At 42.7% G+C, this 23,465-nt stretch overlaps 1 protein-coding gene across 3 annotated transcripts in view; it reads left to right on the top strand.

The window, feature by feature from the left end:
* Positions 1-23,465, top strand: part of LOC144810163 (uncharacterized) — a 216,804-nt gene that overhangs the window by 105,843 nt on the left and 87,496 nt on the right. For all 3 annotated transcript variants that reach the window (XR_013606880.1, XR_013606876.1, XR_013606879.1), the window contains one exon: positions 6,423-6,520. The gene's annotated coding sequence lies outside the window, so the exon portion shown is untranslated. The remainder of the gene's footprint in view (positions 1-6,422; positions 6,521-23,465) is intronic.

The raw sequence follows: 23,465 nt of genomic DNA, 5'->3' as shown, positions 1-23,465 counted from the left end.
GAGGAGTGGTGCATCGTAGAGTGGAGAGGCGTGTCAAAGAGTGTCATAGAGTGGAGGGACACAGAGAAGATATCTCGAAAAATATCTAAAAAATAAAAGCTTGTACCAGTACTAACCACATTTTTGAGGTATTAGAAATACAACACTGTATTTAAAACAAAGATAAAGTGTAAGAGAAGTTAAAGGTGTGCGTTACGATGGCTTTATAGTAAATTGTAAGTTTGAAAAACACTGTTACATTGGTATGTGGTTGTATTTAGAGTGGAATACACTGGCATAGAGTGACGTGGCATGGAGTGGATTAGAGTGTCAAAGAGCAGAGGACTGTGGAATGCAGTAGAGTATCATAGAGTGACCTAGACTGTGATAGAGTGAAGCAGAGTGCCACAGAAGGGAAGAGTGTACAATGCCATAGAGTGAAGTAAGGTATCACTGAGTGGAGTGGAGTGGCGTACAGTGGAGTGGCATGATGTAGAGTAGAACGAATAAAACATAGACCTTAGTACACGCTAAAATGGTTATTCACATGTATATCAACGTTCAATTACACAACAAATCAATTCTTCTTTTTTTCCCTTTCTTTATTTTGGTGGATACTTAGCCAACATGTTTCGTCGCCTGGTGGGCACACTGTCCCACGACTTTTTCAAGGCTCAAGCTTCTCTTTTGGTGATAATTCAGTCTAAAAATGATATTCCTAAAAAGATAGCTTCCGTGTCAGGTAAATCAATCATTAATATTTTCTCTGCTGGTCATCATTAATTGTACACATCCACCCAGTATAAGGGTAGTAAAGAAATATCCAATGTCAAAACTGAGACGACTCTCCATCCTCTGTATAGTAGAGTTTCCATGGGCCCTCTTCTGATAAGCCTTGTCCCAGCAACCCCCCCAGTAAGGGGAATTGAATCAGTTTGGTAAGCGGGGAAATGATCAGTTCCTCTCGGGCCTTGTTCATGTGCGATGTAGAGTGGAGTGGCATCTCATTGAGTGGGGTGTTATAGAGTGGAGTTGCATGATGACTCGTGGAGTGGCCTGTCATAGAGGGGAGTGTTCATAGAGTGGAGAGGCATGATGCAGAGTGGAGTGCATGGAGTGTCGTAGAGTGGAGAGAAATGTTGTAGAGTGGACTGGTGTGTCGTAGAGTGCAGTGGCATGTCATAGAATAGAGTGGCATGCCGTAGAGTGGAGTAGTGTGTCATATAATGTCGTAGAGTGGAGTATAGTGGCATAGAGTAAAGATGCATAGAGTGCAGTAGAGTTTTGTAGAGTGGATTGGTGTAGAGAGGAGTTGTGTGTCGAAGAATGGCACAGAGTGGAGTAGGCTGGCGTGCAGTGGAGGGGCATACCTAGATTGGAGTGGAGTGGAGGAGAGTGGGGTGGGGTGTGTAATGCACATGCTATTTTATAGATCTCTCTAAGTGTAAAATGCACATTTTATTTCATATAGGTTGTGTATGTGTGTAATGTATATTTTACTTCATAGTGTTCTCTGTGTGTACAATGTACATGTTATTTCGTAGAGCTCTCTGGGGTACAATGCACACCCCTTTTCATGTACACTTGTAAGTATAGCATGTGCAACCAATTTTATGTAACTATACAAGTAGTGCTCCAGGTGAATCACATATACAAAGCTCTCGAGGTGTACCCTTTGGTTACCATTTCATTTACCACTCTAAATGTGCCATGTGTGCCTTATTTGAAAAACGTCTTTACGTGTATAGTGAATGCTTGTTTTCAAGAACCTTTGTGGGTGTCCAATGCGAATCACCCATTATTCAACCTCTGTAAGTACACTTCATTACAAACCTCTGAAGCACACTGTGCGATTCTACTTTCAATAACTACTGTAGATGTATCATGTTTACGTTATTTCATGAACGTTTGTCAGTGTTTTGTGCGTGGTTTATTTTATGAACCTGTGTTAGAGCACCAGGGGGGATAGTTATAACAAAGTGGCGAAGTGTGTTGTTAAGCCAAGGAGGCTAACGACACGCTCCGTCACTTTGGAAATGAGGGCTGCACCATTAGTATGGTGCAGCCCTGTGTTTCCCCCTCCGCCGGTGCAAAATGTAGCAGCCTAGCACCAACGCGGGCACCCTTGCACCATAATGCAAGGGTGCCTGTGTTGAGGGGAAGATTGTTTATGTGCAGGAGTGTCCCCCTCTTTAAATGCCACTTTGTAACTTCTATGTGTGCTGCTTAATCCAACACACATAGAAGTTGCAAAACACCATTTAAAAAAAAATTATTGTTTTGGTGCAGGAAGGGACACCTTCCTGCACATAAACAATCAATGGCAATTTGCTGTTTCTATGTGTACAGCACAATGCAGCACACATGGAAATATCAAAAACAAGGAGAAATAAAGCATTTCTCATCGTTTTGCCTGATTTAAACCAGTTTTTCTGAGAGGCGCGCGGCGACGGCAACAAGATAGCCGCGACCTGAGAAGCTCCGTAGCGACGAGCTATGTTTTCTTCTGAAGGGACACTTCTATCGCAACGCTGCTGTTTGCGAAGGGGCGCCAATGCGTCGGAAACTGCCAGGAGCACTTGGGCAAGTTTCCGACCGCCTTTATGACCATTTAAACCCCTTTTGTTTGTGATCCCTGTTTCTTCACTTCAGTGCCTTCAGCAATGGCGTCTGCCATTTTGCGCACTCCCGTTTCGGCACACAATTAATCTTTATGCTGCTCTCCTCAGCGTTTGCATTTTTGAGCTTCTTGGCACTGCTCGTTCATTAGCATTTACTATGTTAATGAAGAAAGGCATTCTCTCAGCATTTTAAATAACTCGTTCTTTTCTTCACTATTTGGAATTCTTTCTCCTCTGCACAAGGGCTGCACTGCTCCTTTCCCTGCATCATTTCCGGTCAGCTGGTGCATTTCTGCTTTGTCATAGCAAAATCGCTTAACACAATCCTTGTTTGCTTGGACTCTTCACAGCAATTTAGTGGACTCACAGTCTAGACCTACTATAAATCGTTTGTCACTAATCATCTTTTACTGCATTAGTACTTCAAACTATTTACACGTCTGCTGATTGTTTCGTCTTTTACCACCTGTCATATTGCAGCATTCTTCTTTGACAAGAGGTTCTCTTTTTTTTTTCAATATTTGTTTGGACTGCTGGCTCTGTGCCCTTTTGCCTTTGCTCTTCATTGATATATATCTAAGGTGACTGTTGTCTATTCCTGGTGCTTCATAAGCTGAGTTTTGAGTTCGCCTCACTCACCTGTTTACCATGGATTGTCCGCAGTCTACTCAGCCTCATGGGGCTGCAGGAGCGTCTTCCGGAAGTCGTGAAGACTCAACATTTAAAACCAGCAAGTGACTTAAGAAGGACCCCACCTCTCCACCCAAATCACCACTTCCCCTTATGCTGGATGATAGTTGCGCCTCATTCGCCTCTTTATGTCTGACACCACCACTACCCTCCAAAGATTTGAGGAGAAATGGTCCAGACTTTCTGATGTCGAGGAAAAAATAAGTGACGCACAAGATGTTGTTGCCAGAGTTGACAGCCTCATCAAAGAAGTTAACCAACTTAAGAAGACTACAGAGGACTTCAAAAATGGTTAACAGCGTAACAGCGTAATAACCTACTCATTTACAGAATTCCGGAGGCTTCCGAAAGTTCTGACATGATCTCCTTCCTGAAATCTCAAGTCTTGCAGATTGTTGGCCTTCCAAAATCAATGGATTTTAATATCCAAAGAGCACAGAGAATGGGGCCTAAGAATGTATCCTCTTCTACCAAACCAAGAGGTATCATCGCCTATTTTCTGCTGTATTATTTAACTAATATTTTTAATTCTAGTGGTCCAGGGGTTTCCGGTCTCCTGGTCTTGCTCTATTATTATTCCTGTGTTCAAAAAAGGGCAAAGAGGGGACCCTAGGTTTTATAGGCCCATATCATTAATAGATTCCTCTGTCAAAATCCTAGATAAAGTAATCCTAGCCAAGATCTCAGATTGGGTTACAGAAAAAGAGATCCTGACGAATGCTCAACGGATTTAGATCTGGCAGAAGTACCGTGGACCAGTGTCTTAACTTATATCTTCTAATAAACAAATACACTGTAGCATCTAAAGGGTCAATCTATCTAGGCTTCATGGACTTATCCACAGCCTTTGATCTGGTGAACAGATCAAGGCTGTGGAATATCCTGCTTGACCTGGGTATTGATCCTTGCCTGGTATATTATCTGGCTGATTTGCACAGGGATTTGTGCGCGTCCATTAGGATGACGCAGGAGGGTAATTGTACAAGAAGGTTTAAATCTGGTAGAGGGGTCCGCCATGGGTGTATCTTGGCCCCTCTGCTTTTTACCCTATATATAAATTCTATAGACAAAACTCTGGTTAAAGCTACCCCGGACATCCCGCGTATAGGAAATGTTACCATCCCGGTACTCCTATACGTGGATGATGCAGTATTACTGGCACGCACTACTGAATTCATTCGGGGAATTTATGAATTCTTTAGACTTGGTGGTGAACATCGATAAATCGCATGTCATGTCTTTGGACTCGCGCAAGAATAATATTAGATCTCTTTACTGCAATGGGGCAGAGGTCACAAGGGTGAAGGCCTTTACATATTTGGGGGTCTTGTTCGACGATAAATGCTCCTGGGCTGCCCAATCTTTGGCTAGAGTAAATGCCGTAAGAAGATCCTCTTCTGCCTTACTTAGTTTTGCTCAGAAAGGCTATCCTTTCTATTAATAAGGGAAAATGCCTGGCAATTGCGACATATGATGCCGCAATTTGGGGCTATAAACAAATGGAATGTATCCAGAAGGCGGAAAATAAATTTTTTCGTTCACTCCTCTCCCTCCCCCAGTCTACTGCAACTTTTGCAATCCATCAAGAGTTAGGGATGGGATATGTTTCTGATTTAACGAGTATGGCCCCCCTACTCTGCTGGATCAAAACATGGCTGAATCCAGAGCTATCATTAAACCATAAGATTCTAAAGGATTGTGTGAGCTTAGAGAGAGCTAATGAGATACAGTGGCTGTCCTTTATCAAGGCAATGTTTACAAAACTGGGACGGCCTGAGATCTTTTTTGTACCTGAGGGAATAGTAAAAGTGGGTTAAAACTAACTTCCTGAATTTTAGAGAACACGAACGTGAGGTAGTGGAGCTAAAAAAAACTCTGGTTAGGGCACATTATTTATTAGTAACATCTTTAACTATTCAGCCCTATTTAAAAATAGTTTCAAAACCGTTCCACCATTGGATATTAACCAGATTTCGTTTTAACCAGATTCACCTCATTTTAGGGGATTTTGCAGGGTGGAGTAAACCTGAGGACGCTACTTTCTGTACCTGTGATGGTTATTCAATTCAGGACACTGTGCACTTTACATTCTTTTGTACCTTTTATACAGATATCCAAAAGAAGTACATAATCCCATTGTTAAAAGATAATGGGCCCGATTCACAGAATGAACTTAAGACTCAATCCTAAACTTACTACTATTTAGGTATTCAGAGAATGCACTTACTACTTTTGGCATTCACAGAATGAACTTACTACTTTTGGTATTCACAGAAGTTAGGATTTTGTCTTAAATTTGTCTTAAGACAAACTTAAGACAGACTTAAGACAGACTTAAGACAAAATCCTAACTTATGTGAATACCAAAAGTAGTAAGTTCATTCTGTGAATGCCAAAAGTAGTAAGTGCAATCTGTGAATACCAAAATAGTAGTAAGTTTAGGATTGAGTCTTAAGTTCATTCTGTGAATCGGGCCCGAAGGGTTTTTACAGGTTAAACCAGCCTTACTGCATTTACAATTATTGGATAACCCACGGAACATCTTTTATATTACAAATTTTTTTGTATCTGCTGTTCGGATCAAGAAACTAAGAAACACAAGAATGATAGAATTATGAATTTTATTGGATTTTTTAAATTACAATGAAATTGTTTTTCTTTGAGAAATTTTGTATTGTATATAGGAGTTGTATAAAATTGTACTCATGTTTATATTTTAAAGTATACTTTTATGATTTTTAATAATCGAATAAAGTGGTATTGACTGACTGCTGTATTCTGACCTTCTGGCGATCTTCAATGCTGCCAAACCACATAAACAGATGCTATCGTCCAGTCACAAAATGTTTTTTAGTTAGGATGTTTCTAAACCAACAGCCAGCAGACGCAAGGAATTCCTTGATCTTCGACCAGCCTTGAAATCTATGAACGCTCATTATGGCCTTATACACCCCTGCTTCTTCAAAGTAACGTACAAAGACAGAACATTCTCCTTTGAGGATCTAGCTGATCTTAGGAAGTTCATCCATGCTCACGAGGAGAACTTATCTATGCTCGTTTTTCTCCCTTAGGTTTAACGTATGTTGTATGTCATGTTATTCACCTTGTTTGTGTCTTATTCATATATTTTAGGTTCTCCCTGTGCTGACCTGTTGTTGAAGATTCATCCCTGCACCACCCGTTTGTTTATAATGTTTGATTCATCCAGTTGCTTTGTCCCTTAATGTTTGGTAAGTTTCCTTCCTTCTTGTTTCATTCGTCTATCATTTTTATTTTCGGAGTTTCTCTCCCTTCTCTCTTTATTGTCTTGGTATTGTAGTTTTATTTTCTCTCCGTGTTCTTCCGAGTGGAGTGGCCGTCCTGTTTTCTGCCTTCCCCCCTCCTACATTAATGTTTTTTGTTTTTTGGATTGTCATGGCTAAAGCCACCTGGCTTTCTTTCATCTCTTCTTTTCTAACTCTTCCCAGGTGACTGTTTTGCCCTCCTCTATTGATTTTCTATCAATATTCTCCTTCTCTATTTCCTTCTAAATCTTCCTCTCTTCCAATTCAGCTCATGGTTCTTTATTGTTCTCTCATCCTGCTCCTGTGGTGGCCATATAGTACAATTTCTTCTCTTTTTGATGTCCTTTGCTATCTTCATCTTTTCATCCTCTCTTTAACTTTGTATTATCTTCTCTTTCCCTTTTTTGACTTCTCTTTACTTTCAAGCCTACCCTTATTCATACCCCATGGATGAGTGGTCTTCGCGTTATCTCATGGAATGTTAAAGGTATTCGTAATCCTGTTAAAAAACTATGTGTCTTATCTCATTTATAGAGATTGAAATGTCAAGTTGCATTGTTGCAAGAAACACTCCTCAAATTGCAAGATCTGTCTTCACTGTGTAAACAATGGGTAGGAGAAGTTTTCTGCTCCCCGGCAGTGAATAACAAAAATGACGTTGTTATTTTGTTTCATAAGTCTTTAGATGTTCAGTTACAAAATGAGTTTCATGATAATAATGGTAGATGGTTGTTTTTAAATACTACTGTTAACAATACACACCTTTTCTTTTGTAATGTTTATGGTCCAAATGGCATTGATTTAACCTTTTGGAATTATTTTTCCACTCTTCTTTCTTCGCATGTGATTGATGACTTAATTGTGGGTGATGACTGTAACCTACTCATGGATCCCTTTTTGGACCAGAAATCACAAACCATACATGTTCCCAATAAGATGCAGAAAAGTTTTTATAAAAATTTCTTCTAGAGGTCTAATAGACACCTGGAGAATCTCTCACCCTGACACACTGGAATTTTATTTCTTTTCCCCCGTTCATAGATCCCACTCCTGTATTGATTACATTTTTCTCACTCAACACGCCTTACAATTCATGACTAATTCAGAAATAGGCTCTTCTTATTTTACATCACACCCCCTTCATTTTAGACATAGATTACCCTTCACCTTCTCCCACCTCTCGTCGCTGGAGCTTTAACAATTCTCTCCTCTTAGATTCCCAGTTTGTTGAGTCATTTACACCTCTATGGTGGAATTCTTTCATTATAATCTTCACTCCACTTCCCAATTTCACTTTATTTGGGATGCCTTCAAGGCTGCCGCCAGAGGCTTTATTATTGACTTTGTACCTCGGAGGAAGAAAAAAGCTCTTTGCCAGTCCTTTCTCATCCTTAAACAAATTAAAGATCTCGAACATCAATATTTCACCACAAACTCCACTGATACACTATCTTCTCTTATCAAAGCTAAAATGCAATAAAACAAACATCTTGGGATTCCGCATGTAATAACCTCCTCAAATTTAATTAAAAAATGTATGGTGGGCGGAACAAAGCAGGCATATCCCGTACACAAATTATCTTAAAATAAAAAAGCAAAAATCAAAAATTATAGCTATTGCTGATAACCATGGTGTTCGTCAATCCACTGATGATAACATTCTTGACTGTTTTGTCCTATATTATACTTCCCTATACACTCCAGAGTCCAGTCCTTCTTCCGCACAAATTGACTCCTTCTTTCAAACTATTCCTAAATCTCCCGATGATTCTACAGATCTGTCATCCCTAGATATTCCTATCTCAGAAAAGGAAATAATTAATGCCATTACTCTCCTACCCAAAGACAAAACACCCGGTCTGGATGGGTTCACTGTTCGATATTATCTCCACTTTAAAAAAAAAATTAATACCTCACTTACTCTCATTTATCAACCATATTCTTATCAAAGGAGAGTCCAGATGATCTTTCACCCAGGCAATGCTATGCTTAATCCCTAAAAAAGATAAGGATCCCTCGCTTTGCAAAAATTATAGGCCCATCTCCTTAATCAATACCGACTGTAAAATGTATGCCAAACTTTTAGCCATTTATATTAACAAAGTTATCCCTGACCTCATCAATATCTTCCAATCTGGGTTTGTCAAAGGTAGATCAACTCGAGACAACTCAAAAACTCTCCTCAACATTTACTGCTTATTCTGATGATATCCTACTCTACATCTCTAATCCATCCACCTGTTTACCCTCTCTTTTCTCTTTATTACAAGAATATTCCTTAGTCTCTGGCTACAAAATAAAAATTGACAAAACTGAAGTTTTACCTCTAAACAAATTTTGCCTTTCCCATATGTTTCATAGCTCTGGCTTTGAATGGAATCCCAGGAATATCAATTGTTATGTTATGTTATGTTAACATGGTGCTTGTATAGCGCACGGCTACTCCAAGGAGTGTCCCGGCGCTGAAGGATCCTCCCAAGTCGAGGAGGGGAGCAGATGGAGAAAAAAACCGACCCAATGAGTCCAGAGAAACAGATCAGGGGAGGAACAGACTTATTGCTGAAACAACCAGGTTTTCAAGTCCTTCCTGAAAGTCAGGAGGTTGGAGCAGGACCTGAGCGCAAGAGGAAGATCGTTCCACAGTTGTGGCGCCAGATGTTTGAAGGCGCGGCCACCGATGCGAGCTCGATGTATCCTAGGGGTGACTGCCCTAGCTTGTGACGGAGAGCGAAGGGATCTGGATGGAAGGTAAAAAGTGATCCACTTTCGAAGATACCGGGCACCCAGACCATGCAGAGCTTTAAAGGCGATGGTCAGGGCCTTGAAAGCGATCCGCTTCTTAACCGGCAGCCAATGGAGGGTTCTAAGGAGCTCCGATGCCCTGGCCCTTCTGTTAAGGCCGAAAATGGCTCGGGCTGCCGAGTTCTGAACTATCTGTAGACGAGATGTAAGATAGTCCGGAAGGCCAAGGTATAGAATGTTGGCGTAGTCCAGGCGTGAGCCAATCAGGGCCTGCACTGTGGTCCTTCTGTGATCGATGGATAGGAGGGGCAGGAACTTTCTCAGCATTTTTAAAATCGTGAAGCATTTACCGGCCAGGCCCGACACTTGTCCCCTAAGGGAGAGGCAGTTGTCGACCTGGATTCCCAGATTTTTCGCCGATACAGAGTCATTGTCAGGTGGGAACATGGCGGCCGGCCACCACTCCTTCCACCTGGGATCGGCCAGGCAGCCGAAAAAGAGGACCTCCGACTTTTCAGAATTGCACTTGAGGCAGTGTCGGTTGAACCAGTCAAACACCGCCCGAGGCAATCCCGTATAGATGGTCCGTCAAAGTCGTGGTCCTTGTCACAGGTGAACAGGAGCTGTGTATCGTCAGCATACGATACAATCTGGGCCCCGAAACCCTCCGCAAGTGCCGCCAAAGGCGTCATGTAAAGGTTGAAGATTGAAGGGCTCAATATAGAGCCCTGCGGGACTACGACCTCCAGAGGTGGCATTGCGGCGGAAAAAGGTGGGGCCCAGCTAGTTTGTTGACGGTTAGAGAGGAAAGAACGGAACCAGTTGTACACCATCCCCCTTAAACCTACCTCCCAGAGTCTTGTTAGGAGGAGGTTGTGGGGGACGGTGTCAAAGGCCGCCGAGAGATCGAGCATCACCAACATGACTTTTCCTCCCTTATCCAAGGTGGACTTAATCACTTCGGTGACCTCGAGAGCGGTTTCAGTGCTCAGGTTCGATCGAAAGCCTGACTGGGAAGTGTGAAGAATATCATTAGCCTCAAGAAAGTGGGACAGGGAGGTGTGGACATGTTTTTCAACCACTTTTGCGAGGGCGGGAAAAAGGGAGATGGGTCGATAATTAGCGTGCAAGTCCGGATTTAGATTGGATTTCTTTAGTAGTGGTAAGATCAGTGCATATTTCCAGGACTGCGGGACTTCCCCTGTGCTCAGAGAGAGGTTGAGGATCGGGTTGATGAGATGGTTGAGGATGGGGGCTAGTTGGGCAAGGGTTTTGGCGGGGCAAGGGTCCCAGGGAGAGCCGGATTTCAGCTTACTAAGGAGATCCAGAGAAGTCTGCAAAGACATATCCGGGAAATTCCAGAGGGAAGGTTCTGATGTGGGAGATGACGGAACCAAAGAATCGGAGGAGGAAGTATGAATCGTAATGGTGATATCAAAAGAAAGTTGGATTTTTTTTAATTTTATCAGCAAAGAAGGCAGCCAGCTCGGTGATCCAGGACTCGGAGTGCATGATTTTGGGGTTCGTCCAGGAAGGGGAAATAAAGTCCTTGACAATCCTGAAAATTGCTTTGCAGGAGTTTGTTGCCTCCTTAATACGGCTGGCCAGATATAATTTTTTATTGGTGGTGATGTCACGATGGTAGTCTCTAATCAGAGATCTATATAGTTCTTTGCAGGTGGCGTCGTAGTGTTGGCGCCACTTCCTTTCGGCTATTTTGCACTGCCGGCGTTTGTCTGCCAGAGCCGAAGAGAACCAAGGGGCAGAAGATTTTACCGAAGATGATTTGGCGGATGTAGGAGGGGCAAGGTCTGAGAAGCGTTGGGTCAACCAGCCCTGTAGGAGGTCGAGGTCCGAATCCAGCGAGCCAGATAGCCTGCAAGGATGTGCCTCGAGCTCCTTTAGTGTCATTGCTGGTGAGACTCGGTGAAAGGCTCTCGAAGGCAGGACCTTGTCCCTATGTCCACAATCAGAGTTCTTTCTAAAGGAAGAGATTGTGAATTCTGCCAGGAAATGGTCAGACCAGAGAACCGGGGCAAGGGCTGTGACCTCTACTGGAACAGTAGAGAACACTTGGTCTAATATATGGCCTTTGGAATGGGTGGGGGACTTGAGGTGGGGGACCAAACCTAAGGGTAAGGTGATGTCGTTAAGTTTAGTACTATGAGGGTCATCTGTTTTATCTAAATGAAAATTAAAATCGCCCAGGAGCAAGCAGTGGTTCGATCTCAGGCATAGAGAGGAAGTCAGAGAGTGGAGATCTTCGAAGAAGGTGCCTATGGGACCAGGAGGCCTATAGACCAGCAGTCCTATACAGGACTGCTGGGGGGATAGCGATAGGAAGAAAGCCAGTGTTTCACTGCCATGAATTTTGTCAGAGGGAAGAATAGTGCAGGTGATACGTTTATTAATAATAAGAGCTACTCCACCCCCCTTCCCACTGGCTCTGTCTGCCCTATAAATCACGTGGCTCGGGGGGATGGCGGTGGCTATGTCTGGGCCGGAACCCTCTGCCAGCCAGGTCTCAGTCAAAAACAGGCAATCGGCTTTAGAATCCGTGAGGAGATTGAAAATATCAAGCGCGTGCTTGGCTAGGGATCTAGTATTCAGCAGCAAGCAGCGAGTACTGACGGAAGGAGGGGTGAGGGAGGCAATCCGGCCCAGGTCAGGTAACCAGCCACAGCCCGGGCAACAGGTGTTGGAGCGGGGAGGTTTAGGAAAAACTTTTGAACAGGAAGTGGGTGGGGAGTTGAGGGACATAAGAGCAGCTTTGGAGTAGGATAGCATCTTGTTTAGGCGTCCTTTACACTAACACTATTAGAGAAACTATTAAAATCAACCATGCAGACATACTTAAAAAGCTCTCTGTACTCATTGAAGGTTGGTCCCCTCTTTTCTTATCCTGGTGGGGGAGGCTAGCATCTATGAATGTAAATGTAAATGTATAGTATTTATATAGCACACTTCTACCCGGAGGCCTCGTAGCGCTGTATTCATACCGCTGTGGAACCATCCTGGCTTTCCTGTGAAATGTCTACTCCTGGGCACCCCCAAGGTGAAGCCAGGCATCCGAGCGCTGCTGGGGCCATTGTGGAGATTAAGCAAGCTATTGCCCAGAGTCACAGAGTGGGACCCATGATTAGAATAGGCACCGAGGCAAGAATTATCAGGTCCGGGGAAATTGAGTCCAAGAGCCGCCGAGGCGGGAATTGAACCCTGGTCCCAAGCCAGACCTCTGCATCAGGGTCTGCCGCTCTAACCATTGAGCCACGCTTCTCCATATGCAAGAGTTGGCACAAGTTTAACTGACATCATTTGTAATAGTTGGTTAAGGGGAAGCCCTTTTAAGTTATTCTGAAGTATGGAAAATGCAGCAATTAATGAGTTGTTTCTTCTCTGTAGTGCAGCGCATTGGTTTTTACCCGTGGCCCTAGTATCTATTATAACACCCAAATATCTATATTCAGTGACCGATTCTAAAACATCACCTTCCATTCTCAATTTTGGTCTTACAGCCAAGCCTCTAGTCACCAGCATTGTTTTTGTCTTTTTTAAATTAATCTTTAGGCCATGAGTGGAGGCGTACTGTGCACTTTCATTAATTAATCTCTGCAGACCCACCTTGGTATAGCTTATTAAAACAATATCGTCGGCATTAAGTAAATGTGCAACATTAAAACCTGCAACAGTCGGAGAGTGAGAATTAATTTCACTATGCCTTGATGAAATCCCAGCTACATACAAGTTTAATAAGGTTGGGGCCAAAACACACCCCTGCTTCAGCCCGTCCCTTATCACCATTTTAGTTTACAAAACTGTGCCTTGGCCCAACCTGACTCTCGTCCAAGTGTTAGTATATAGCAATTGTATCGCTCTCAACAAACTCGTGAGATTCCCATTTTCGTTAATTTGTTCCAAAGAATATTTCTGTGCACTGCATCAAAAGCTGAGCTAAAATCAATAAAACATAAGTGAAGGTTCATCTTACAGCTTCTGGCCATTTCCATTATAAGAACTAGCATTTGAATATTAATAATCGTCCCCATGCCTTTAATAAACCCTGTTTGATTATTTGGGAGTAAATTACTGGCAGCAACCCAAGCCGTGAGTTCTGTTAGCAGACACTTAGCAAAAAACTTTGCTTTGCAATCCATTAAAGCTATAAGTCTATAGTTAGCAGGATCCGAGACTTGACCAGCTTTGTAAATCGGAGCCAAAATTGAACCCCTCCATTTGTCTGGGACTTCTTCCTTCCATAAAACATAATTGAACAAGTTTGACAATTTCTTTGCCCAATATTGCGGATTTTCTTTATATAGTGCTTGAGGGAGGCCATTTGGCCCTGGTGCACTACTCCGTCTGCTAGAATTTATAATTTTTTCCAGTGTTTTTCCTTTCATTATCATTTAGCCTTGTATTTTCTACTGGACTTACTTCTGTTGGCTTTGTTATATTTCTGGTGTAACCTGTCATTGATCCCAAATACTTCTCCCAGACTTCTTCCGATGTATTTGTAATCAGTTGTTGTTGTTTCCCACCATTGGCTTGATTGACCAGTCTCCAAAATTCACGTGCATCTTTTGGTTTTGCTGCATAATTTATTTTACACCAGAACAGATCAAGCTCAGTTTTTGTTTGTATCCATACTTCTTTTTTATAGAGTGACCTCAGTTTTGGTAATATCTTACTCCTGCCATTAGAGGATGGTTGCTTTCTTAGGACCCTCAGCGCATTGTTCCATTTCCTTTTCGCCATCTTAAGTTGAACAGTCATTTTTTTGGGAAAAGATGTAGCCGATGTTACCATGCCTTTTGAACGCACAGCATTCTTCTCCACTAGATTAGTTATGAACTGCTCCCAGAGGGTCAATGGATTTTGATCTATTCTATTAAACTCTTCCTCCCACTGGTCTCTTGCGTGCTGTTTGATCTTTTGTATATTATTTACAGTCCAGTTTATCCTTCTATAGGTCAGACCCATTGGTTCCCCTAACTCAGGGACACTTTGTTCGTGTCGGGTAATATGAAGATTGAGGCTGATCATTTGTGGTTGGTGATCACTTTCCAGTCTATTTCCCACATTATAGCTTATTATTGATTGGCATAATGGGAGAGACACTAAAGTTTAATCAATAACAGCTTTGGATTGCGCCGTAAAATGGGTCGCCTGAGCTGGGATGTCCGGATCAACTCGGCCATTCAAAACTCGAAGGCCGTGATGCTCCAGGTTTATCACTGTATCTCTACCCATTTTGTAAAATCGTTGTTTGGTTGAATCAATTGCCGGGATATGCCAGAATTGATCAATCTCTTCCAATATTTGATCCCTAGGCGCCCCATGGAAGAAATTCATATTGAAATCCCCTGTCAAGATTATCCAAGGGACTGGATTCATCGTGCTTAATGTTAATAATAGGCTCAGTATTATCTCTATTGTTTCTTTTTTTTGCTGCAAAGAGGATGAATGTATACATTTATTATTCTTCAAAGAAGGGATCTTATTTCTTGTGCTAACGGTCAGACCTTAATTGCTTGAATGTTTGAATGGTTGATTTCCACTTTTCTTCTATCTTTATTTTTAAGGCCACTGAAACATACTAGGCCAGACCTCCTGCTGCTGCCAGCAACTATTAAAATGATGCTCCTCCCCATCTTTAATTTTTGGCTCTCGATGCTCCCTATCTCTCTCCCGCTTTCTTTTTTTAGAACTATAAACCGCCTCCTAACAACATTTTTATGAAACAATCGCAAAGCTAGGATTTCTCTTTCCCGTGTTCAACGACCCAAAGATTTGGGTGGAGTCAACTTTCCTAACCTCAACCTATATCTTTTTGCTTTTACGTTAAAACAAATCTGGCCTTTTTTAACAGACACTTTTTGTCCTCCCTTAACAGCTTGGAATTCAATCGAGCTCGCGCAACTCTCACCCTTTTCATTCCTTACAGCTACTCGCTTATCCCAGCCTCTGAAGAGTTTTGCCACTCCCATATTTAAACATTCCAAAGCACTTGCTCTTTCATTGTCTCGTTCCTTTCTCTCACATATGGATTCTCACTCCCAAACTCCGATTTGGTATAATAAATTCTTAAAGATTAATAATAGAGCGCTATTCTGGAAGGAAGGAATTGATAAAGGTGTCATTGCTTATGACCATTTACTTAAAGATAACTCCCTAAGGGATTTCTCAGACATGTTTCCCAATACCCACTGCTGAAAAACGCCCTAGCCTCTATTCTTTCTCAAAACAGCGCCCTGACCCTCTCCCCTCCACCAGATTTTTCTATTCCTCTCAAAGCTGCTACCATTTATAAACTACTTTCCCATCCATCTGTTGATAGGTCTAAGTCTAAACTAGAACTCTTATGGGAAAATTATTTAGCTCAGAAATTGTCCTTCCAAGTTTGGGACTCTATATGGTCTACAATACACACCGTTTCCTGCTCTGCCAGCACCACACAGACTTTATGCTTTTTTTATAACAGAATCGTTTTCACCCCTTCCGATCTCCATAACTTCAGATTACTTGAATCCAAGAAATGTTGGTCCTGCTCAAAAGTTGATAGTGATTTTCTTCATATGGTTTTTCATTGCCCGTAAGCCAAATCCCTTTGGTCTCGCATCCGGTCAAAACTAAACATAATTTTAGCCACAGACTTTCCTTTTGAGATTGTACATATTTTTTGGGGAGGCTCCTCACCTTTATGGAATGTTCAGTGTAATGTATGTAAATTTATAGATCTGTGTATAGCCATTTCTTTTCAGATCATCACAAACTACTGGAAGGATACTTCAAAATACAGTGCCTGGTGGAACCTGTTATGTCATCACCAGAGGCTTGACCATGCCTTTGCCACCTCAGTACCTTTATTAATCCTAAAGGGTTTGTTATGGTTACCTCTAACCAATTTCCTTTCTAGATATGTTCCTTGAATTTTCCCTTTTCTCCTTTTCAATATCCCATTGTTATTATTAATTATCATTTTACTTTTAAGTGTTTATGAAATATTCATTATTGAATCTGTATTTTGTTTCCCTTTCTCTCTCATTCCCCCTTCTTTCTCTTTCTCTCTTTCTTTCCCCTCCTTCCCAAAACAGCTTTAAAAGTTTTTTTTCGTTTGTGTAGTTCGTATATCCCTTTTTGGGATTGAATTGCATATATGTTTATTTTCATATTTTTACATTTTCTTTTCTATGCCATATTTTTCTGTACTGATTTTTAATATGATTATCATATTCAATAAAGTTCCTAACCTTAACAAAAAGTCCAGGTTTTCCCTGGTCCTCCTGTTTACGATGCCCTTGTAAATAGGGGGCAGCGTAAAAATAAATTGGTGTTGCAGTGGAATGTCCACTGCAACATCCACTGCCCACCCCTTTCACACTAAATACAGCGTAAAAGAGTGCCTTATTTACAAGGCAGTAGTAAACCATCTTAAGTGGCTAAATGCTGCCTAGTAAATAGGGGGAGGCCCGTATCGCCACCACAATGTCGTTGAAAGTGATGGTGTGCTGGAGATAGTGGCTTGTAAATATGCCTCCATGTGCGCACCTCTGCAAATGTTCCATGGTCATCTAATTTCATTACACTTTTTAGGTGTCACAGTCCCATGACTAGTGCAGTGTGTAAAGCTCTGGCGCAGTCTGTGTTAGGAAAAACTGCTGGGCCCTGGGGGACATTGTGCACTACTTGTAATGAAAGCGAAAGTCAGGATTATTGGCCTTTTCAAATATAACTTTAAAACAGGAAACTAATGAAGAAATCAATTACCAGTATTTGTGAGCTTTCTAACTTAATTCTGAATAATTAGTAAAACAAACAGAGGGATCTCTGCAAGTTACAAGTGAACACTTTGGGGCAGATTTACACGCCCCTTGCACCCCCGGTGAATCACTTTATGTGTTGTACCGGTGGTGTATCTTACAGTTCCATATTTAGAAGGACAGGAAAAGCCACCCTGCGCGGCTTTTCCTGTGCTTGTAAATACGCCCACTTCACACGCAGCACTCTGCGTGAAAGGGGGGTTCCATGGGTGTTGCTGTGGGTGTTCCAGACACATTTCCAGATTTACGAGGAATCGTAGATCTGTAAATGTGTGTGAATGCCGCGCCTCCCCAGGGGTGGCGCAGTGAGACGCAACGAGGAGAAATGTTTCTCCTTGTTTTTGTTTCCTGTTTCTATGCGTGTTGCATTCTGCAGCACACGAAGAGGAAATCACCTCTAATGATTGTTTATGTACAGGAAGGGTTCCCTGTGACGCAGGCATGCTTAAGTTTAGCTCATTAACATCATTCCACTTCATTTCTATAGATTGCACAATCACCAAATTAGAGAGAAGGTGTGAGTTGCCAGAATGAGGCTGGAGTGCGAATGACTGATTTAAGGAGTGTACGGAAAGCCCATTCTAATGCATAATGTGATTTAAAAAACTTGCAACAGATCTTTTTGTGCCTATCCCTGCCACCACTACTCCCCCAACGGTTGCCCCCAATAGTCCTCCCACGGCTCCCCCTAAAGCCATGCCCATAGGACCCCCGACAATGCCAATACATGTTCCAATGGATGCTCCAACAGAGCCCCCCACTGCTAATCCGCGGATGACGCCTAATAATTTAGTTTCAGCCTCTGCTCGCAATTCTTCCGGCGTTTTACTATATTCTTCTTCTATGCGCTCTACTTCCGCGGCACATTCTGCTTTCAGGCGCTCCTCTTCCCTTTTCGTGTTTGCAAGTTCCAATGCTTTTCTTGTCTTCTCTTTTACTGTGCTTATCTTGTCCTGTTTTTCCTGCTGACATGTCTTCCTTAGTGTGTCCTCTTCTTTCATAAGATACCGGTCCACCATCTGAGACGTCTTAGTACTGTAGCACCCCCCTCCATTCCCTTCCACCATTTTGTCTATCATGCCCAGGAGCTCTGAGAGCTGCCTCTCCTGCTCGGCTCCAGTTGCTCTGTTGTTGAAGGCGCAGTAGCGCTGCCCGCATTTCTCCAACAACTTTTTCAACTTTCCGTCCTCCGCCTCTGCAACAAGCTCCTCGACTGTCCGCCCGTCCGCCTCTAGGCCATCTCTTCCTGTAAACAAAACCACAATGTACTTTGCTGCTTCCTTCCCAAAGACGTCTTGAATGATTGTTATTGTGTCCTCCTCCTCTTTGGTGAATCGTCCAGCCTGCAGCACCACCAGGATGGCGTGGGGGCCCGGGCAGGACAGGACCACACACTCACTCACCTCCTTCACTGTTTTGAACCGTGGGGTCTTTGGGTCCATAAACCCTGGGGTGTCCACCACTGTAATCTCCCTCCCCTGCCGGACACACGTCTTTTTAATGGACTCTTGTGTGTGTGCGTTTAGACTTGCTTGAGAACTGAAATCTTTTCTTCCAAGGATGCTGTTCCCGGTTGCGCTTTTCCCTGTTCCTGTTTTCCCGACGAGGACAATTTTGATGGATTTTCCTTCTCCCTGCTGGTCAGATCCTGGAAAGAAAATATTTGAGACGTCAGAATAGATGACATGCCTATATTAAAGCCAGCAGTTTCTATGTCTGTGGACACACCATCACGTTCAGTGAGAAATGGTGACGTTTCTCAGCCATTTTAATCTCTCACATCCATACATGGGAACATTTAGACCAGGAAACTGGGAAATTTGGAAATATAAGTTAGGGAATGTATTGTCACCAGTGCAGAGGCAATTTAAGCGTGAGACAACTGAAATGAGCCCTTCCTTGCTGCAAAAATAGGAAGTCTGTCACCGGAATCAAGGGCCATACTTACGGCAAATTAACGCCACGCAGCGCAACAAGTCACCTTGTTGCTCTCTACTGCAGAGCATTACAGGGAAAGACTATAAATAAACCGGCAGATTTACAAGAAACTGAAGCATCTCTACAGACTGCGATACCCAAGAGCCACCGTGGCGCAAGGATTGAGAGACGCATCAGAAATTCTGAAGCATCTGTTGGCCCAAAAGTCACGTATTGCAGGTGTCGTGTCGCAAGCACGACACAACCCCAGTAATGCATGGGGAGACCTATACTTATTGTAAGTAAGTAAGTAAGTAAGTTCTTTATTGTTTAGGTTAATTAAAACCATTACAAAAAAAAGCATTAAACAAGTCTCCACAAGAAAATTAAAAAAATATATAAAATTACAGTACTTAAAACCAATATAAAACGAGGGGGGCATATTGTTCGTAGCAGCTGGTTGCAGCCAGTGAATTCCTCTTAGCCGGCTACCTGGCATATTTGTTTCCGTTCTACTATTTTCAGGAATTTCACCAGCTTTCCATTTAATGGCGGAAAACCAGGATCGAAACAAGCAAGAACTGCTTGTCTGCGTGAGCGGATGCTCAATTCGTTAAAGGCTGTTTTTAGCAGAGCTGGTCTCTCCTCATTCAGCTTCAAGCAAGTACATAGTAGGTGCTCTAAATCTTCGACCCCTGTTCCGCACAGCCGGCATCTGATCCCATAGTTCGTTCTCAGCCATGGTGGTAAGTGTGGAATGGCAGGTAGGATCCCTAGCCTAAATTTAAAAAATACTTATTGTACTGCGTCACTCCTTACACCTGCTTCAAGCAGGTGTAAGGTTTTCACGTAATGGCGTCCTAGAAGTGGCGCAGTGAAATCTTGTAGATTTTGACGGTGTCACTTTTACGAGGCTTTCCTGCAGGGGAACGCCAACCCTGCATATATTATACCTGACGCAGGTATAAAGTGACTCATGGCTTTACAACATGACCCAGCTCCCTAGATGTGTCACGTTGCAAATTGGCGGCATTGTTTACTCCTCTGCTGCGTCACAAAAATGACGCAACGGCAGCGCAAAAGTGTTGCAAGGGGCTTGTAAATCTGCCTCACACTGTATTTGAATGAATGCAATATATTCCTGTCCTTCTCTCTGCGCTGGCGCCTTTTCAGCAGCCTCGCGCCAACACAGGGACCCTTGCACAGTGGTGCTTGAGTGCCTGTGTTACAGGCGAGATTGTTTTTGTGCACTAAGTGGCACCAACCTGCAAGAAAACAATCCATAGAGACATTTTTCTCTTTTCATGTGTGCTGCAGCAGCACACATAGAAACAATGCTGGCTTTTGGGTGGGGCGAGCGGTGAAGCACCTCCCCAGGTGCCGTGGTCAGGGGGGGTGCATTTGTGCTCCAAAATCAGCACCAGTAGCATTGCCCAAAAGCTTGCTCTGTTGAACACTGTTGTACCTCTTTCTTTTCCACAAGTAGAAATAGAAAAGAGATAACAGTGTTAAACAGATTACGAGGCACGCTTATGCCTGCCCCTGCGCTGCTGTAAAATATTTCCTTTGCTTACGTTAAGTCAGGACTCAAAGTCAGAAAATAAAAACAAGCATTTGCAATGCCATAAGTCTCACATTTTCGTGAGTTTACGCTATTGGCATTGTAAATGACAATGCCTTTTTTTATGTTTGAAATACCGGAACAAAAATAAAAGGCAGTATCATTTACAATGTCAATAGCTCAAACTCGTGTAATTGCGAGACCTATTGCATTGCAAATGCTTGTTCTGTATTAGCGGTTCTTATAACCAACTCCCCCAGATATGTACCGCCTGGTTCCTAAAGCCGGGGACACAGATGCCTAGCCTAGTGCAATATCATTTACCACCAAAGGAAGCTAACTGATTTCTGAAACTAGTATTCCGAGTGTATGGCAGCGCCTGCTGTTAATAATTCATAGAATTATGACCCTCAGCGCACATGCGGATACTCTAGGTTGCCGAGGCTGGGCAGCGTTTGTACATGTTTGAGTTATTTAATTATGCATAAAGGAACGAAATTACCTTTTTTCCCCACTCACCCTTTCTCACATGCTCCTACTTCTCCATATCCTCATCTGTCTGTAGTGAAGGGCTTCTCTTATCATGTCAGCTAATGTGCCTTACCGGTTGTGCACCTTTAAAGGTTAACAGTCAAGTGTGGTCATTACATGACTGAGCTCTGCACAAACACAAACATTTCAGGCAACTACCAGGAGGTGTAATGATAATACCAGAGAGGGATCCGGATAATTTCCACATGTCTCTGGCAGCAGTGGCTGGAGTAATTTGTGTCAGAAATAACATGTCCGCTAGTTATTTTGCAAATTATAGTGCAGGGGACTAAATACAGCAGGATTAGCAGACAGTAATGGTAGCATAATTTTTGTCAATAGCTCTTGTACGTGACACTCCAGATTCAATAATAATCGTAGAAGGAACGCTTCCATCTTACTGCCTACAATGGAGTTTTGTAGGAGCTCAAGAAAGAACGCTTCTGAACCTTGACACCCTTGACTGAGAATTATTGCACTCGAGATGATGAATCCGTGCAGGGGCTCTGTATTTATAGAAGTCAAGAGGAGACGAGGAGGGAGGGAGAGAAGGGAGGGGGGAGTGAGAGCGGAGGCCATGGTGGAGGAAGCAATGAAACCATGAACAGCGCGGCGCTCGTAAAAGGGTGCCGTGCTGATAATGAGTCCATGTGTCTTACTGATGTTTAAAAGAAACAAAAAGACGAATAAAAGAAATATTTGAAGTTAAAGAGCAACGTTCCAGCGCTCTTAAAACAAGAAAAACAAGCATTTGCAATCCGTAGTGCACCCACATGGCGATCCTCTAGCTGCTGCGAGTGGGGGTGAACGCAGATCAAGCAGCTCTTGTGTCTGGCCTGCGGGAGTGCAGGGGAGAGAGGGGCGAGAGAGCACGGATAGAGGGAGGGGGAAAGCGTTGCGAGTGGTGCAGACAGGGCAGTAACGGAGTGGCCGGGGGCTGCGGTTCAAGGCACAGAGGACATTCTGCGGTGCACGCATGCGCTGCCTATGCGAGACTACAAAAACAATGAAGTGGTGCTTACATTGAAAGATACCGCCCTTCAGTGTCAGTTTACTGTAGTTGGTCTATGCTGCTTCCGGACTACACAGAAGTTAAGTATCGGATCAACAGCCAACAGAAAGCAAGATAAGAACAGCAATGCCACAGTTAAACGCATTGCAAGCTTTATGACAAACTACATGGAGTTTTCACCCAGCATACAGATTACTTTATGTCTCGCTGAGACAGCGCATGCAGTGCATTTGCTGCCAAGGCGAGACCTAAAAAGGCTGTGCGCGAACCTTCGAGGATTTCATTTAATACATCTTGGCTCAGAGAGCCAAGCTTCACTCTCTACAGCATATGAAAGGTCAGATTGGGACAACATTTTATCTTAAACAAACAATGGTCTGTTAAAAATAATACCGTTCATAATGTGCAGCTTTCTATTCAAGTAGTGTGTTCAGACCTTTGAACTTTTTAAACTTGAATACATGCCTTGCATTTTTCTCTGAGTAACTTGCAGCATTATTTCCCATATTTCTCTTTGTCCACTTTAACAGCTGCTTTAGCATTTCATTAGGGAAACTGAACGCAGGGTTGTAGATTCCATTGGTGCAGCAGGTGCATTGGCACCACGGCACAGGGGCCTAAGGGTCCCATTGAAACCTAAATATTATTGTATTTTATCATTCAAACAGAAGCCAGGTAGCCCATTTGGTTTTTTTGCACTACGGTCTGTGAAACCCTGGCTACACTATCGATTGAATGTGGATTTGAGTAACTTCATTTTTAAATACCTGGATAAGAAAGCAAAAGAAGAGGGTACCGGCAAGTAAAAAAACTTTAAAAACCCTGAATGTATCCGAGTCGTGAGCACATGATGTATACCTCTATGGGGACATTGTTTTAATACAAACATAATGTGGATTAATGTTCAATACTATTGCCAATCATGTTCTACATTTGAATTTATTAAATGAAGTAGTATTATGGCCTCAATAAGGTACACTTAATGACTGGTCAGAGGAAGTGATGTTTATCAATAAAGAAAGTCCATGACCGCAGATTTTTCTATGAACTGTGAGCAGATAACCATTGAGAATACAGAGCTGTTCAATGGTTCTCTGAAGGAGCCACTTATTGTTGAGCTCATTGAACAACGTGGGCATACCATTTTTTTCAACAAACTAAAACATATTATTTTCTACACATCTGTTGCTTCTTTCAGCAATTCTCTTGCCTCTTTGTGCACTTCTCTTGCCTGTTTCTGTACTCCTCTTGCCTCTTTTTGCACCCCTGTTGCTTCATTCTGTACTTTCCATGCTTCTTTCTTTACCT

The sequence above is a fragment of the Lissotriton helveticus genome, chromosome 1_1 (genome assembly GCF_964261635.1).
Source record: "Lissotriton helveticus chromosome 1_1, aLisHel1.1, whole genome shotgun sequence".
NCBI lineage: Eukaryota > Metazoa > Chordata > Amphibia > Caudata > Salamandridae > Lissotriton > Lissotriton helveticus.
This window is presented reverse-complemented; position numbering and strand designations above follow the sequence as displayed.